The 16,631-nt window shown below is 48.3% G+C and overlaps 1 protein-coding gene and 1 long non-coding RNA gene across 2 annotated transcripts in view; one reads left to right on the plus strand and one right to left on the minus strand.

The window, feature by feature from the left end:
• Positions 1–16,631, minus strand: part of UTP11 (UTP11 small subunit processome component) — a 168,469-nt gene that overhangs the window by 31,910 nt on the left and 119,928 nt on the right. The window lies entirely within an intron of this gene.
• On the plus strand, positions 342–714 carry LOC132542540 (uncharacterized). The gene is made up of 2 exons (XR_009553540.1): positions 342–476; positions 665–714. It is a non-coding gene; the product is annotated as an uncharacterized LOC132542540 (long non-coding RNA).

Genomic DNA, 16,631 nt, shown 5'->3' on the forward strand with positions numbered 1-16,631 from the left:
TCCAGGGGTCTGACACTTTCTGGGGATGATGTGTGTCCTCAGTCCTTTGGCTCATCACACTGCTGAGATGTTGGGGACACATTTAAGTTTAAAACCCTGTGCCCCACCCCCACTTGGCATGCTGGGGCCCTGCACACCCCACCCCCCTACCATGTAAGCTGGGGCCCAACATAGACAGGCCTGATTGATGACTTAGGGGGGCTGCGGCTGCTGCAGGCCTGTTTTATGATGTCATTAGGCAGCTTCAGCGGCGGGAAGGAATCCCTCCTGACATCATAAAGGACTTGATATTTCGCTAATGTTATCTTGGCGGCGTGTCGCCCTGACATTTTCTCTTCACAGTGCTCCCCCCAGGACCAGGAGGTGTCTAACTACAGCCTGGAAAAAATGCAAAACAGACAAATGCACCCTCGGGGGACAGCAGGAGAAAGCTAATAGACCAGTCCCCCTGTCCCCCACCCACGGCTCTGGTTTAGGTGGGAAACATGATGTGTTTGTCAAAGGGGACCCCAGGCTGCCTTCCTGTGGCTACTCTCACCCCAGCAGCCTCTGTTCAGCATTGAAGGAAGTCTGGTGCCAAGGTTCCAGAACCTGCTCTGCTACACAGAGACTGGGCGACTTGGTCTAAGCCCCTGCCCTTCTGTGCTTTGGTTCCCCCCTCCAGATACAGGTGATGAGGACCACTGAAGTCTCTGAAGCTGCAAGAGAGGGTGCTGATGCCACAGAGGAGAGACGAGGGGATATCATGCTAGGATGGGAACTGAGACTCTGGAAGGCTGGGCAAAGCTGGGTAAAATGGTTTACAATCCTCCTGCCCCCAGAAATTATTGGGGGGGGGAACAAATCCTAATTGCAAGAGTCCCCAAACCCAGTGTCTTCAAAAGACAACTGGGACTGGGCAGTGGCACACCCAGTTGATATCATACCATGAAGAAGGACCAGGGTTCAAGTTCCCAGTCCCCGTCTACATGGGACAAAACTCATTAGTGGTGAAACAGTGCTGCAGCTGTCTCTCTCCCTCTCTAGGTCCCCTTCCCCTCTTAATTTCTTTCTGTCCTATCAAATAAGGAACAAAGGGGGGGTACTAGCTGCTGGGAACAGTAAATTCTCATACAGGTACCGAGCCCCAATTGCCACACTGGTGGCAATTTTAAAAAAAAAGAAGTATGGGTAGGTGAGGCCAATGCTCCAAGCTCTGAGCTTCCCCATTATGTTGCTTTTTCTGCCCTGAGGCTACTAGACCACCTGGCTTTTAGACCCCCCCCCCCCCAGGTCAACCACTACTCTAGCAGGGTAGAGACTCAGTCCTGGCTTCAGGAAATTTCTCATCAGCTCAAGTAGACAAATTCCAGCCACAACCTGAAACCCACCTGTTCCCATAAGAACTTTACATATGCTCAGCTCAAAGCCCAAGTGCCCATTCCATGCCCTTCTAATAATAGCCAGTCTACCCTCAGCCATCTGCTTACCCCATGGAGAGACCCAGAGAGTGTGATCCTCCTAAATGCCTGTGCTGGCCTTGGACACACTCACAGGTGTAGTGCATGGAGAGAGAGAGAGAGAGAGAGAGAGAGAGAGAGAGAGGGAGAGAAATGGCAACTCAGGAGGGGCACAGTGGATAAAACATTGGAAAATCTTAAACAAAAGGTCTAGAGTTTAATTTCCTGCATAGCATGAGCCAAAGTGATGCTCTGGTTCTCTTTCTCCCTCTCTCAAAAAAAATAATAAAATAACAGATGTGAGGGCGATCTGGCTGCAACATCTGTCACTCCATTGATCGCCAGGGTTGATTCAGCTGATCTGGCTCCCTAGGCGGGTGTCCCCTTCCTCCCTCACCGCTCCATGTGTGTCCCTCCCAAAGCTGCGCACCCCCTCAGTCAAAGAAGACGGCCTTCCCCAAATAGAGGCGGACCAGTCTTCTTCGGTCAAGGGTATAAGTAGCTGCGCTCCCTTGTTAGAACTTCCAAACAAGCACTCAAGGTCAAAAATAAAATAAATCTGAGAGAGAGAGAGAGAGTTTGGGAAGGAGGGAGAGGAGAGAGAGAATGCCAGGGTACAAGGTACTCTAAACCCATAATTCTCAGGCTCAGTCAGGAATCAGCACATGGCGGGGCTTCCTCCTGAGCTGGCTATCCCAAGCAGGAGGAGCAGAGTTCAGGTATCCCCAAGACCACTCCCACAACTCACTAAGAAGTAACGCTGAACAATCACCCCTCCAGATCTACGGAAGATAAATAACGACTTCCCACATTAGTAAAGAGCCACTGCTATGACTTGGTATTCCCTAACATGACGATTCATTCACCCAACCAAAATTCACTGAATGCTCATGACTTGCCTACTGCTGTGCCAGATGACAGAAACAATGGCAAAACCCTGCTCTCATGGCACCTATGTTGTCTTGGGGAGAGACAAATGTGGGGGAAAGATAAGTCAGTAAAGGAGCTGGGAGTCAGGTCACCCAGTAGAGCACCACTTTCCCATGCAAGAAGACCCAGGTTCACGTTCCCCTTACCACTTGGGAACACAATGGACAGCATCCGGGGAAGCTCTGTGAATGGTAAATCAGTACTGTGTATACCTCTCTCTCTTCTCTCTCCCTCCCCCTTCTCTCTCTCTCCTTCTCTGTCTACCTCTCTGTATCTGAAGTGTTTTTCAATTTTTTTTATTTTTTATCTTCATTTATTGGATAGAGACAGCCAGAAATTGAGAGGAAGGGAGGGTGATAAAGAGGAAGAAAGAGACACCTGCAGCACTGCTTCACCACTCACAAAGCTTTCCCCCAGCAGGTGGGGACCGGGGACTCGAACCCAGGTCACTGAGTACGATAACGTGCACTCAACTAGGTGTGCCACCACCAGGCCTCTATTTTATTTGTATTTACTTTAATAAGTGAGATGCAGAGAGAAAGACCAGAGCACTGTTCAGCTCTGGTTTATGTTGGTGCTAGGAATTGAGCCTGAGGCCTTGGAGCCTCAGACATGAAAGTCTTTTGCACAACCATTATGCTGTCTCTGCAGCCTTTTATCTGAAAACTTAAAAGGAAGCTGGTAACAGTGGAATTGTGAATGCATAATTTCCAATAAAACAAAAAACAAAACAAATAAAGTATGGAGTATGAAGTATAGTACAGTATAGTATAACATGGTACAGTATAGTATGGAATGCTAGAGGTAGCTAATAGCCAGTGATAACAATATTAGAAAGAGTAGGATTCTCTTGGGATTCGGGCGGTAGCACAGTGAGTTAAGCGCATGTGGTGTAAAGTGCAAGGACCGACATAAGCATCCCGATTCGAGCCCCCGAGTCCCCACCTGAAGGGGAGTCGCTTCACAGGTGATGAAGCAGGTCTGCAGGTATCTATCTTTCTCTCCTCCTCTCTCCATTTCTCTGTCCTATCTAACAATGATATCAATAACAACAATAACTACAACAATGAAAAAAAAAACAAGGGTAACAAAAGGGAAAATAAATATAAAAAAAAATTTTTTTAAGAGTAGGGTTCTCTTGAAGGTGATATTTGAACAAAAATAAATAAATAAAAGATCTGGAAGGGATGGCTGAGGGAGCCATGAGGAGATGTAGGGGGAAAGCATTCCAACAAAGGGCACAGCATGTGCAAAAGTCCTGTGACAAGAAGGTAACTGACACATCTGGGGAACAACTAGGAGGGTAGTGTGATTAGAGGGAAGTGAGATGGGAAAGAATAGCAGAGACAATGACAGGTGGAGGGGTGAGCATGTGGGGTCAGAGGATTTTATTCCACGTGAGATGAGAGTCACTGAAGGTTTTAGAGAAAGAAATGATATGATATAACTGGAATGAGAACAAGATCTCTGTGTCTGGGGTATGCGGAAAGACCACTGGAGGACAGGAGTATGATACTCAGCACACCACTGTGGTACTGGAAGTGGAAGAACGGACTTGGATGTGAATTTACTGTGCAAGCAGCAGCAGTCAGTGTCCCTGGCCCTGTACACCACTTACTCTCACCCTCACAAACACCCTCTAAAGCAACCCTGCATCCCCACTATACAAATAAAGAAATCAAGGTTCAAAAAGGTCACACAGGACACATTGGTGGGTTTGTCTGTCCAGGCAAGTCTGGTTGGCATCATGCTAGCATCTGGAACCTGAGCCCCACCCTACTAGGGAAAGAGAGAGACAGGCTGGTAGTATGGATCGACCTGTCAATGCCCATGTTCAGCATGGAAGCAATTACAGAAGCCAGACCTTCCACCTTCTGCATCCCACAGTGACCTTGGGTTCATACTCCCAGAGGGTTAAAGAATAAGAAAACTATCAGGGGTGGGGATGGGATACAGAGATCTGGTTGTGGGAATTGTGTAGAGTTGTACCCCTCTTATTCTATGGTTTTGTCAATGCTTCCTTTCTATAAATAAATTTTTTTTTAAAAAAAAAAAAAGGTCACACAGCAAGTGAAAGATTAAAGCCAGACTTATCCAGTTCTGATGCCCAAGTTCTTCAGTCCTTGTCTGCCCAGGAATCCAATGAGGAAAACATCTAGTCACAAACCCCAGGAGAGAAAAGGCACAATGCTCACCATCTGGGGAACTTCAAGTTAATTTGGAATTGTCCATAAAATGTCATCTTAACATGCTTTCTCTTTACATTAAAGCTCACAAGAGACTTTTGGTGTTAAGTGCCTTTATTTTCATTTATACAGTTTCCAACTTTTAATCAATCTTTTTATTTTAAATTCCATCCAAAAACAGCAGTGAAGGGAACAGACTGTAAAGATTGGGGAGGCATCTGATAATTGCAAGAGCTGAACTGGAGCACCTTGTTTCTCAGCAGAACTGTTCATCAGCCCTCATGTTCCGATACTGCCATGGGCCAGGTCCTGGGCTCTGAAATCTGGGTGGTCAGGAACACCTCTGACCTAGTCCCTGCAGGTGAAAGTAAGGAGACATTAGCAGCTGGCACCTGAGAGAAGCCACATCCAGGGAGAGGCTGTCTGGGAGCAACTTGGGAAATTCAGCAGGGAAGTCTGGCCAAGGACACTGGACTCTGTACACAGGAGGAAGACTGGCCCCCAACTCATATTTCACAAGGGGTTCAGTGATGATGATATAGGATCCCATGGACAAACAACTAGACTGAGGAAAAGGTGTTCCAAAGTCCAGGCCAGCAAGTCTTCCTCCAGCAAGGAATGAGGTTATCCTTTATCAACTATGTGAAAAGACTGGGCTGGGCAAGGGGCTGGTAGTGGGTGGGGGTTTGAGCACTCCTCAAAAGCAAAGGAAAAGTCACAAGTTCTAGCCTTGTACTACTGCTAGAAAGATTATTAAAATGCAGGGGAGTAGGTAGGGGACTGGGGAGATGGCATAGGTTTAGTTCTCAGCACCACCATAAGCCAGAGCTGAGCAGTGCTCTGGGGGAAAAAAAAAAATGCAGTGGGGGGATGCAGTGACTCTAAAGAATCCCAGGAGCCTATGTGGCCTTTGTCACCTCCATAGCAGCCTAAAGCTTGTGTCTTGCAGTTAGTTTCTGGCAGGAAGGAAAGAAGGAAGAGAAGGAGGGGAGGGAGGGAGGAAGGGAGGGAGGAAGGAAGGGAGGAAGGGAGGGAGGGAGGGAGGAAGGAAGGGAGGTAAGGGAGGAAAAAGAGGAAGAGGAAGAAAGGGAGAAAAAGACGGAGATAAGTAGAAAGGATAGAAAAAAGAAAGGAAAGAAGATAGCAAAGAGAGAGAGAGAGAGAGAACAGGGGACCAGGTGGTTGCACACCTGGTGGAGAGCACATACTACAATGTGCAAGGACCCAGTCCCCACTTGCAGGGGGGAAAGATTCACAACCAGTAAAGCAGTGCAGCAGATGTCTCTCTTTTTTCCCTCTCAAGCTACCCCCTCTCAATTTCTCTCTGTCTCTCTGTAATATTTAAAAAGAGAGATGTAGGGGGTCAAGCAATAGCAGTGGGGTAAGCGCACATGGCGCAAAGCACAACGACTGGCATAAGGATCCCGTTTCAAGCCCCCGGCTCCCCACCTGCAGGGGGCTCACTTCACGAGCAGTGAAGCAGGTCTGCAGGTGTCTTATCTTTTTCTCTCCTCTCTGTCTTCCCCTCCTCTCTCCATTTCTCTCTGTCCTATCCAACAACAATGACATCAATAACAATAATAACCACAACAATAAAACAAGGGCAACAAAGAGGGGGAAAATGGCCTCCAAGAGCAGTGGATTCACAGTGCAGGCACCAAGCCCCAGTAATAACCCTAGAGGAAAAAAAAAAAGAGAGAGATGGAAACAAATAAGTCCCAAATATCAGGCAGGTCCTTCTTCAGAGACATCAAGTCTAGAGAAGAGAGTAATGAGAACCCAGCAGGCCCTGGCCACAGGGCAAAGGCTGAAAATACCACTGAATGATGCTGCAGCAATGCATCTTGGTCCCCCTGACACAGCCATAGCTGTGTCCTGAAACAGAGATTACACACCAGGTGAGTAGAGTTAGAGACATTCACTGATGCAGGCACATGGGCACATTTACAGCAGTGTGAGATGCACAGGTGCCGGACAGTGACTTCTGTGTGTGAATGCTAACAGAAGAGGTGGATTCAAATCCACAGACAGGCATGCGGCATACAGCAGACTCACTTGCACAGGTATTGAGTTGGGGATAGGGGGGTGGACAACTGTTGATATAGGCAGGAATGTACAAACGGAATACTCACAGATGTGTACATGTAATAATGTTGATTACAGATGTGCAAGCATATATACACAGGTATACTACCACACCTTGACACACAGATGTGCATATGCTACATGCATATACCGATACGTGACGCAGATAACTCATTTTGCCAGGACTTGTGTTCCCAGATACAGCTTCAGACACATACAAAGGCACAAAGGCAGGCTCAGAGACCCTGGCTGACAGGCCCCTATATTGCTAGCAGATGGACAGACAGACATACACGCACATACTCTCTCTCTATGGGGCTCTGTTCTAAGCTTGACTCTCAGCATCCTAGAGCTGACTACCCTCCAGCCAAGTCCTTCCCTGCCCATTCCTGCCAGCTGCCTCCCTTTGGCTCCCTGGCATTCAGCCTTCCCACCCTCCCTTGGTCTACCCATTGGCCTTGGCCCAGGGCCCAGGCCCCAGAATGGCAATTGCCCCACTCTCCCAGGTGCCGACTCAGCCAAATTTCACACCCAGATGTGGAGCCAGGCCAGCAGGGCTTGTTGCAGCGTGCTGAGGACATCGGCGCGGGGGTGGCAGGAGGGAGCCAGGGTTCTGTAGTGGCAGAAAGAAGAGCAGCCCCAGCTGCCGTGCTGGCCTGCCTGGCCAGGCTGCCAATGTCCTCTTTTCCAAGTCAGTCACCTCCTTAGGCCTCAGGTATCTGGGCTCTGTAATGGGACCATGTACCTGCCCCACTGAAACACAATGAAACCGATCCACCACCTTCTAGATGATAAAGGGGTTTGCCTAATCTTGCCTTGTCTAAACACTGCAATTACCCTGTGACATGGGTTTTGTTTTCCGTTCTATACTAACTGAAATCCAGAACAGTAAGTCACTCACTGGAGGGACACGCAGGAGCAGAGTCCAGGCACCTGCTCTGAAGTCTACATCTCTCTTGGTCAATCAGTGTGCAGCACTTTCCATGCCAAAGCCCAGTCACTTACCCAAAGCAGGCAATGTGGATTAGTCACAGACTCTTTTTGGCAAATCCAAGTTTGGTCTTAAAATCCTTCTCAACACAGTGCTCCAGGCAGCCATTCATAATTGGCCAGAGTTGGCACACGGAGTGAAACCTACTACCATCTCGTTGCTACAGCTCATTTGTCTCATTGTCTCATTCAGAGGATGGATGTGCTGATTCCAGGGAACAAGGGCAGAAAGTACTTTGGAAGAGCATGAGAAATTTTAGTTTCCAGAAGGAATTGGCACCCAAGTCTCACTACATGAAGACAGAGGTTTGGAGACACAACTGTCATTCTCAGGACTCCCCATTTCACAGAAGACTGAGGCTCAGCCAAGTGGGCTCAGGGTCACACAGCTAAGAGTCAGAGGCAGGACTGGAACTCAGTCGCAGACTCCTGTTTCAGTGCTCTAACCCAATAGCCAAGGCCAGAAGCAGTGAGCACAGGGCAGCCTGGGCTGGGAGGAGAGCAGGAAGGCTCTGTCTCCTCCCAGCAGAAAGGAATTACCCCTATAGCTAATTGGTTCAGAGTGCTTCTTTTGACCCTATTAGCTATTTGTCATGTCTCCATTTGCATACCAGAAAAGATGCAAATTTGCATATTTGTAAATGAGGCCGGGCCTGGATGTAGGTTCTGGAAGAGCTTGGCAGTTGCTGGCAGGCAGGGAGGCAGCTGGCTCTTGCCACTGAAGCATGGGCCGTGGAATGAGGAGATTTGGAAGACAGCTCCTTGGCTCAGAACTACAAGGTGCTCTCAAAGGGGGTCAGGCACAACGACCTGCTGTTCTCCCTCTCCCTTCCTCTTCTCCCCACCCCACCCCAGGGCTGAAGGGTGGGCAGGGAGAATGGTGGAGCCTAACACTGCTATTTTGATTAGATGAGATGAGGAGGGGGGAATATAAAGTAATTTCAGGACGCTCTGTGCTGGGAAGCCTTCTGTTCCCATCCTTGGATAGAATCTGCAACACTTGCAAAGGGGGGGACAGTCCCCCTCCACCTCGACAGAGAGGAAAAGGCTTGGGGAAGAATGGAGGTCAGGGAAGAACTTGCCCAGACACACACAGAGACTGTCTCTCTCCTGGACCCTCAAAGGCACACAGACACTTGTACACACATTATAGTTCATCTTACACACACATGCACACGCACACACTAGCCTGGGCCTCCCAGGAGCACCTGACACACAGCACCCCTAGGCCCATAGAGATGCACATGCGACCGACTCTAACTGGAGAGGCACATTCACACATGCAGACATTCCCAGACTTCCCGCCACATACACATTCACGCCCTTACACATACAGACACACATACTCAAACACTTGAACATAGATGTAGGCATACAGACTCCCTGAAGCTGTGCGTAAATATTTACATACACACGCACACGAGACATACACGAGCACATCCTCGCTAAGACCCAATTCCCAGGCACATTCTGGCAACGCTGACCATTCCGCCAGAATTTCTGGTGCCTCTTCGGGAAGAGACAAAAGAAGCTAAGTAGCCATCCTTCCTAGAAAGGAAGCAGGTATGTGCCCAAGGAATCAGACCCAAAGCAGGGGATAGTTTCTTCTCTGGAAAAGCAGTGACTAGTAAATGTCCCAGAGCCTTCCAGACTTCAGTCCAGGGCTGGAGCAGGGTCTGGGAGGTCCTTGACAAACAGGAGGTCACTGAGAAAAAGGAGAAGGGAGCAATAATGTATCGGTACAGGGTGGCCCAGGCATTGAGCAATGCCTCTGAATTTCCATATTCTCCAAAGGTGTCAGTATGGACAAGGGTGGTACAGGCTGCAGCATCTTCAGACACAAGGGCATCAAGTGCCATCTCAAGGGGCACCCCAGGTCCATTCAGCATCCCAGGATTAGGGATGTTGGAGGCCCAGGGTCAGGGGCCAGAAGCCTCAACCACTCCCTCAATCCTCCTTCCCAAGGCCTGCACCTCAAAAGGCAAGCTGAGTAGCTCTGTGTTTGTAGATTAAATATAGTCATACTCCAGCTCTCCAAATTTCTGGGAAAGAGAGAAGGAGGAAGGAGAGAGAGAGAGAGAGAGAGAGAGAGAGAGAGGAAGAGAAGAAAAGCTGCCGCCCTCAGGAAAGTCTGGCTGGTACAGATTGCCTGAGTCATGAATATTCATCTGGCGAATGAGGAGAGCGGGAGTTTGCATAACAGCTCCACCCACCCAACTGAAAGAAATGTCACCGCCTTTGCCAATAAAGTGCCAAAGGAAGCCGGTGGAGGCTGCCAGCCAGACGGTGCCAAACTGCTGACTTCCACTCCCAGGCATGGAGAAAGCACATTGTTTCCGGCCCAAGGAGCCGCCACTTGGGACTGGGGGAACGGAGCTGGCTGCTGGGAGGGGACCAGGAAGAAAAGTTTCACTTGTCACTCACAGGGAGCCTGATGGGCAGAGCACTTGGGGCAGGGTCTTCCCTAGAACTCCTCCAGAGGGTGACACAAAACCCTACTGATGGAGAGCAACCTCTGTGGCCAACCATCAAGAGCCTGAGTTCAGACAGAAGACATGCAGCCTGGCTCCCAGTTGAGAGCCCCATGCTCTGAAAGTCCTGAAAGAAAATTCAAATGTGTCCTCATGAGTCCGGGGTGTGCCAGAGACCAGGAGGCAAAGGGACGAGCTAGGTGTCTCTCTGGGGCCCAGAAGTCTACAGTAATTAACCGTAGCCCTGATTTGTAAAATGAACCAACCAACTACAAGGAACTCTTCCCTTTCTGGTTACACTCACTTTAAAGACCCAACCAATCACACCATCTCTTGCTATAAGAAGTCTTCTCTGATGTCCTTTCCCCAAGTCCAGGTTTTTCTTTCCATCCTGAGAGATCACCTTGATGCCTCTCCTTTCCCTGCCTATGGCTATCTCCTTCCCTAGGTGCCAGCTCAGAGGGCACGGCCTGTGACTAACCAGTCATCTCAGTGTCCAGACCAGCACCGACAGAAAAGGCATCATGGGCATTTTTTTTACCCATACCTATCCCTATGCCCCCACCAGCCCTGGGTCATTCCTGCCACCCTGAATCATGCTTGTCAAGTCTCCCAGGAGGTGAGGCACCCTGACCAGGCAGCTTTGTCCAGGCCCACAGGAGCCAGGACAAAGCAGTGAACAGGGGGCCGCTGGTTCTCACGCACAGTCTCACCAAGAAAACAGAGAGGCTCCAGCTCTCTTGCCATCCCATTCTGTGGCGACCCAGTCAGCAGTGATACAAACCCACTGCCTGCCCGCCAGTTTGCCACAGCTGGCTCCCTCCAGTAATTACCTAAATGAATGAGAGCAGCAGAGCTGGAGAGAGGATGGTTCTCTCAGTACAGAAAGGCAATTAGGGCTGTGGGCGTCTCCAGCTGCTGCTCCTGTTATGTAAAGTTTGGGATGTGTATTTAGGACTTAATGAGGATATTTATGTGTTCGTGCTTTACCTTCGCAGACTGTTCATTTCAAGCATTCCAAGTCTTCCTGAGTCAAGTACGCAGCAGTACAAGTTCCAAGGGAGTAGCACCACCTCTGGGTAGTCAAATAGCCCTTCAGAGTCTCATAGAATTCCGGAAGTCCATTATGACACCGCTGGAAGCTGGCAGCATTCTGATGAGTCTACTCTCTGACTTCCTTACTGTCTCTTTCATAGTTAAAACAACTGCAGTTGTTGCAAAGGTCTTCCTTGAACTGAACCCCAAACTGCCACTTTGCAACATCCCTGCACTAACCCAGCCACTGCCTCTGGGACCACACAGGACATGTCCCTCCCTCTGCCCCAGGTCAGCTACTAGCACTGCAGGAGGCAAATTGGTGTTATCTTGAATGAGTTTCTAGAGTTGGTTAAGTGGGGAGGAGGCTAGGGAGGAGGTGAGTCACACTGAACAAGTTTCTTCACTATAGGAGTCTTCGCTGTGCTCACAGGCAGCAAGCTGTGGGTGCTGCTCACAGAGCCCTTTCCTGGGGAACAGTCTCCAAAAACAAGGGTTCCAGGAAACAAGTCTGAAGACACACTGCTTCAGCAGGTTCAAAGCCTGGTTGGCCTGAGCTCCACAATGGGGCGTGATGCCTGCACCTCTTCCCAGCTTTTCCATTTTTGGTAAGCAAGCTGATCATATGCAAGTTCCTCCTCTTGACAAGCTCTGGCCACTGAGAGACCAGAAGAGCCTTTACCGTCTCCATCCAGGACCTCATGCTCCCACTGATGTCATCGGAACACTGGAGGCAGAGCAGCTGGGTCACACTGCCCTGAGAGTTCCCCCAGACAAATCACAGCAGAATCTCCACTCCTGCTCACAGATCCCACCCTTGGAACCCAGCAGACAGGCAGGCAGACCTCTCTATGCCGGATGGTCCAAACAGTGGGCAGCCAGATGGCGAGCCATGGTGAGCCCCCAAATGCCTGTGCACCAACTGGTCACTCCTACAATGAGGCTCCTCGAAGCATTGCCCAAAGCATAAACACGCCCCAGCATCTCGTCACCTTGCACTCTGATCACCCTGGACTGCAGACCTGGAAGCCTTCCCAGCTGAGGCCACAGTCCACACCTGCACTGGGAGACCTCTCTCCCTTGCCCTCAGTCACCACTTCCATGCCATCCTTCTCATCATCCTGCAAGTATGCACCAAGCCCAGGCTTGGCATCCAGGCTTATCCCACTGGCCAAGAGCTGGTGGCGCCCTGGCCCAGCTGTTGGAACTAGGCAGTGTTTACGAATGTCATCACTAAGGATCAGTATTTAGTCCCTTTTCCCTCAAATCTGTTCCCAAAAGTTATAACCCTCCTTTCTCCCACAGTATCTCCTCCCCACATGCACACATACACACACACACACACATACACACACACCCATGTATAGTCCTGCTCCCCCCTGCCCTGTCCTTTCTGATCACTAACATTTCTACTTATCAAGTCCTGCACCCTCTCCTTGGTCCCAGGGTCTCTGCAGCATTAGGCATGGTTGACCTTTCTCTAGAAAGTCTCTCCCGCCCCCCATGGAATTCCAAGGCGCTCTCTGTCCCTGGCAGTTCCTGGCCTCCCTGACCACTCATCTTGTTTCCTCTCCCATCTTATAAATGTGCCAGAGCTCCTGGGTCTGAGTTCCAACTTCTCCTAGGCACTGCCCTGCCCCCCTCCAGGATGTCATCCCCAGCTGTGTCCTGAGGGAAAAGCCATCACTGCCCTTGCCTGGCGCTCTGTGACCAGCCTCCTAAAGAGGCAGACTTGCTGTCCTCTGGCCCCCACCATCAAGAAGGCAAAGCTCTGACCCCACCCCCTTGCCTCCTCTTTCCTCCAGGATCAGCCCCTACTCTAGGCCTTCCACAGTATGAAACCATTCCAGGCTGCAGGCTCAAATCCTTGGCTGGTACCTTGACCCTCAGCCACATCTGTTCAGACACCACATGTTGATTCCTTTTAGGACATACCAATCTAATTTCCAAAGTGAAAGTCACTTCATTACAGGTTCTGACTGAAAAGGATGAAATAGCCTCAGGATAAAAGGAAAAAAATACTTGAAAGTATAAAAAAGAAAGCAAAAACCTCCCAAATCCTACCACCCAGCACAAAGCACTCCTCGCATTTTGCTGAACAGCCTTCCAGACATATCTCTATGCATATATACACATAGAAAACTATGTATATAATTTTATAGATGAGGAATTGTATTATACATCCTGTTCTCGCTGACACCTGCTTTTCTCTCTCAACAATATGTCATAGACATCTTTCTATGTCAATAAATAGAGCTCTACAAAGATTATTTAAATTACTTCATAGTATGCCATTGAATATGTGTATCATACTTTAACTGGGTCTCTATTGATGGTTTAGAATGTTGTCGAGATTTTACTCTCATAAACAATGTTGTGGTAAATATTTGTGTGCATACCTCTTTGTTCATTTTTGCAATTGGCTCCTTAGAATAAAGTCCTACAAGTGAGACTGCTGCAGTAAGAGTACTCTGCGATTACTTTTTGCAGTCTCACCTTTATGAAGGGAGCAACTGCTCCAGCATTTGTCTGCCCACACCTTCACCTGCCCTGGTGCTCAGCCAAATCAGCAGAAAGCATATGACACTCATTTTTACTGGAATTGTTTAGACTATCAGTGAGAGTAAATAAGTAGTTTTTTGTGTTTTTATGTTTCTTTTGGTCATTTTTAATTACTTTCTTGACAAATTGCCAGTTCACACCCTTAGCTTATTTTCCTAATGAGATATTTCCCTTTTCCTTAAATAATTGTATGATTTCTTTGTATACTCAAAATTAGATTAAGCTTTTTTATCACTGTTGGGACTTCACTAATCCAGGCTGACTTCTTCAAATAGAAGTAGATAGAGTGGGAAAGGAAAAGACACCAGAACAACAAAGCTCCACCCAGTTAGGTGGGGCCTGGGCTCAAGCCTTTGCAAGTGCTCTCATGTAGTGGCCAGGAGCACTGGCTTGAGTTCTCTTATATGATAAAGTGTGCAGTCTATCAGGTAAACTGCCTCCCAGTACCCCAAGTCCAAATTACACATATCTGTGTACACACACAGAAACGCACACACAGAGTTGTCAAAAAAAAGTCATGACACAGAGGGTGGTGCAGTAGCATACCAGATTAAGTGCACATAGTACGGAGCACAAGGACCTGTGCAAGGATTCCAGTTTGAGTTCCTAGCTCCCCACCTGCAGAAGGGTCACACTGCAAGCAGTGAAGCAAGTCTGCAGGTGTCTGTGTTTCTCTCTCCGTCTCTGTCATCCCCTCCTTTCTCAATTTTTTTCTGTCTTATCCAACTACAACAATAGAAAAAAGATGGCCACCAGGAGCAGTGGATTCCTAGTGCAGGCACCAAACCTCAGTGATAACCCTAGAAGAAAAAAAAAAAGTTAGGGGGCCAAGCAGTAGTGCCCTGAGTTAAGCACACATGGCACAAAGGGCAAGGACCAGCATAAGGATCTTGGTTCCAGCCTCCAGCTCCCCACCTGTGGGGGAGGGGGGTTGTCTCACAAGCATCAAAGCAGGTTTGCAGGTGTCTATATTTCTCTCCCCCCCTTCCCCTCATCTCTCGATTTCTCTCCTGTCCAACAACAGCAGCAGCAACAATAACAATAACAACAAAGGGGGTGGGGTAGATAGCATAGTGGTTATACAAAGAGGCTCTCATGCCTGAGGCTCCAAAGTCCCAGGTTCAATCCCCCACACCACAATAAGCTAGAGCTGTGCAGTGCTCTGTTGTTCCTCTCTGTGTCTTTCTCTCTCTGCATCTCTTTCAAAAATATTATAAATGGGAGTTGGGTGGTAGCGCAACAGGTTAAGCACATGTGGCACAAAGCGCAAGGACCGGCATAATGATCCCGGTTCAAGCCCCCGGCTCCCCACCTGCAGGGGAGTCACTTCACAGGCGGTAAAGCAGGTCTGCAGGTGTCTGTCTATCTTTCTCTCCCCCTCTCTGTCTTCATCTCCTTTTTCTATTTCTCTCTGCTCTATCCAGCAACAATGACATCAATAACAACCATAATCACTACAACAAAACAACATAGGGCAACATAAGGGAATAAATAAATAAATAAAATGCTTTAAAAAATGAAATAACAACAAAGGGCAACAAAATGGGGGGAAAAAGGCCTCTAGGAGCAGTGGATTCATAGTGCAGGCACAGAGCTCCAATGATAATCCTGGAGGGAAAAAAAGTCACGACATATTTTTCTATCCAAAAAACGTATGGCATGGATTTTCTGACACCATACAAATTTTTTAACTAAGAGACACAAAAAGAGAAAAGAAGGGGGGAGGGAGTCGCTTCACAGGCGGTGAAGCAGGTCTGCAGGTGTCTATCTTTCTCTCCTCCTCTCTGTCTTCCCCTCCTCTCTCCATTTCTCTCTGTCCTATCCAACAACGACAACAATAATAACTACAACAATAAAAAAAACCAAGGGCAACAAAGGGAATAAACAAATAAAAATAAATACAAAAAAAAAAAGAAGGGGGGAGGGAGAAATGGAGAGAGAGAGAGAGACATAGAAGCAGAGCATTGCTCAGCTCTTGCCTTATGGTGTCTTGGGTTGCTGTCTCCCCAGCCATTAAGTCCAAATTCTTAAACTTGAGTCTGAGTCCTTCCATTACTCAACTTTGACCTCCTTCTCACTCTATCTCCGATAGCCCCCCCCTCCGCTGCCCATCATACATCTCTACCAAGCCTCTACTCCAACCAAGCTGCCCACTCACTAACGGCTGCCTACTACCAAGCAAGTCTTCATTCCCTACTCAAAGCCCTGTGGTAACTCATAGTTATAAGTCAGACAAAAAATAAAATCCAGGGGAGTCAGGCAATGGCGCAGCGGGTTAAGGGCACGTAGTGCAAAGCGCAAGGACTGGCTTAAGGATCCCGGTTCGAGCCCCTGGCTCCCCACCTGCAGGGGAGTCCCTTCACAGGTGGTGAAGCAGGTCTGCAGGTGTCTGTCTTTCTCTCCCCCCCCATCATCCCCTCCTCTCTCTATTTTTCTCTGTCCTATCCAACAACAATGATATTAATAACAACAATAATAATAACCACAACAATGTTAAACAACAAGGGCAACAAAAGGAAAAATAAATAAATAAATAAAAATAAAATCCAAACTTGTTTATTAGAGTAGGTTTCTTTATTTCCTTAACAGAATAATCCAGATGTAAAAGGTTCCTGGCACAGCTTAATCAGGTCTGGATCTCCTTTGTCATATATTTTGCTTAAGTTATTCCCATCTCCCTATGATGACAACAGTCTCAGGTGTGTCCCTAGTCACCAGATGCCTGCCAAGAATTAGGACCACCTGCTTCCTCAATTGAGACCAGATAGTAGATTAAGTGTATTTCTCCAGTCATCTCATAAAAGTTCGGAGCTTCTGTCTGACTGCACCAAGCTGAGCCAATCCCTGTGACCAAAGGGCTGTGTGTTGATTGTGTCAAGGTGGGGATGGAGGGTTTGTGGAGTATCTTGAGTGGGTAAACCAGTCAGGACTCC

The sequence above is a fragment of the Erinaceus europaeus genome, chromosome 13 (assembly GCF_950295315.1).
Source record: "Erinaceus europaeus chromosome 13, mEriEur2.1, whole genome shotgun sequence".
Lineage (NCBI taxonomy): Eukaryota > Metazoa > Chordata > Mammalia > Eulipotyphla > Erinaceidae > Erinaceus > Erinaceus europaeus.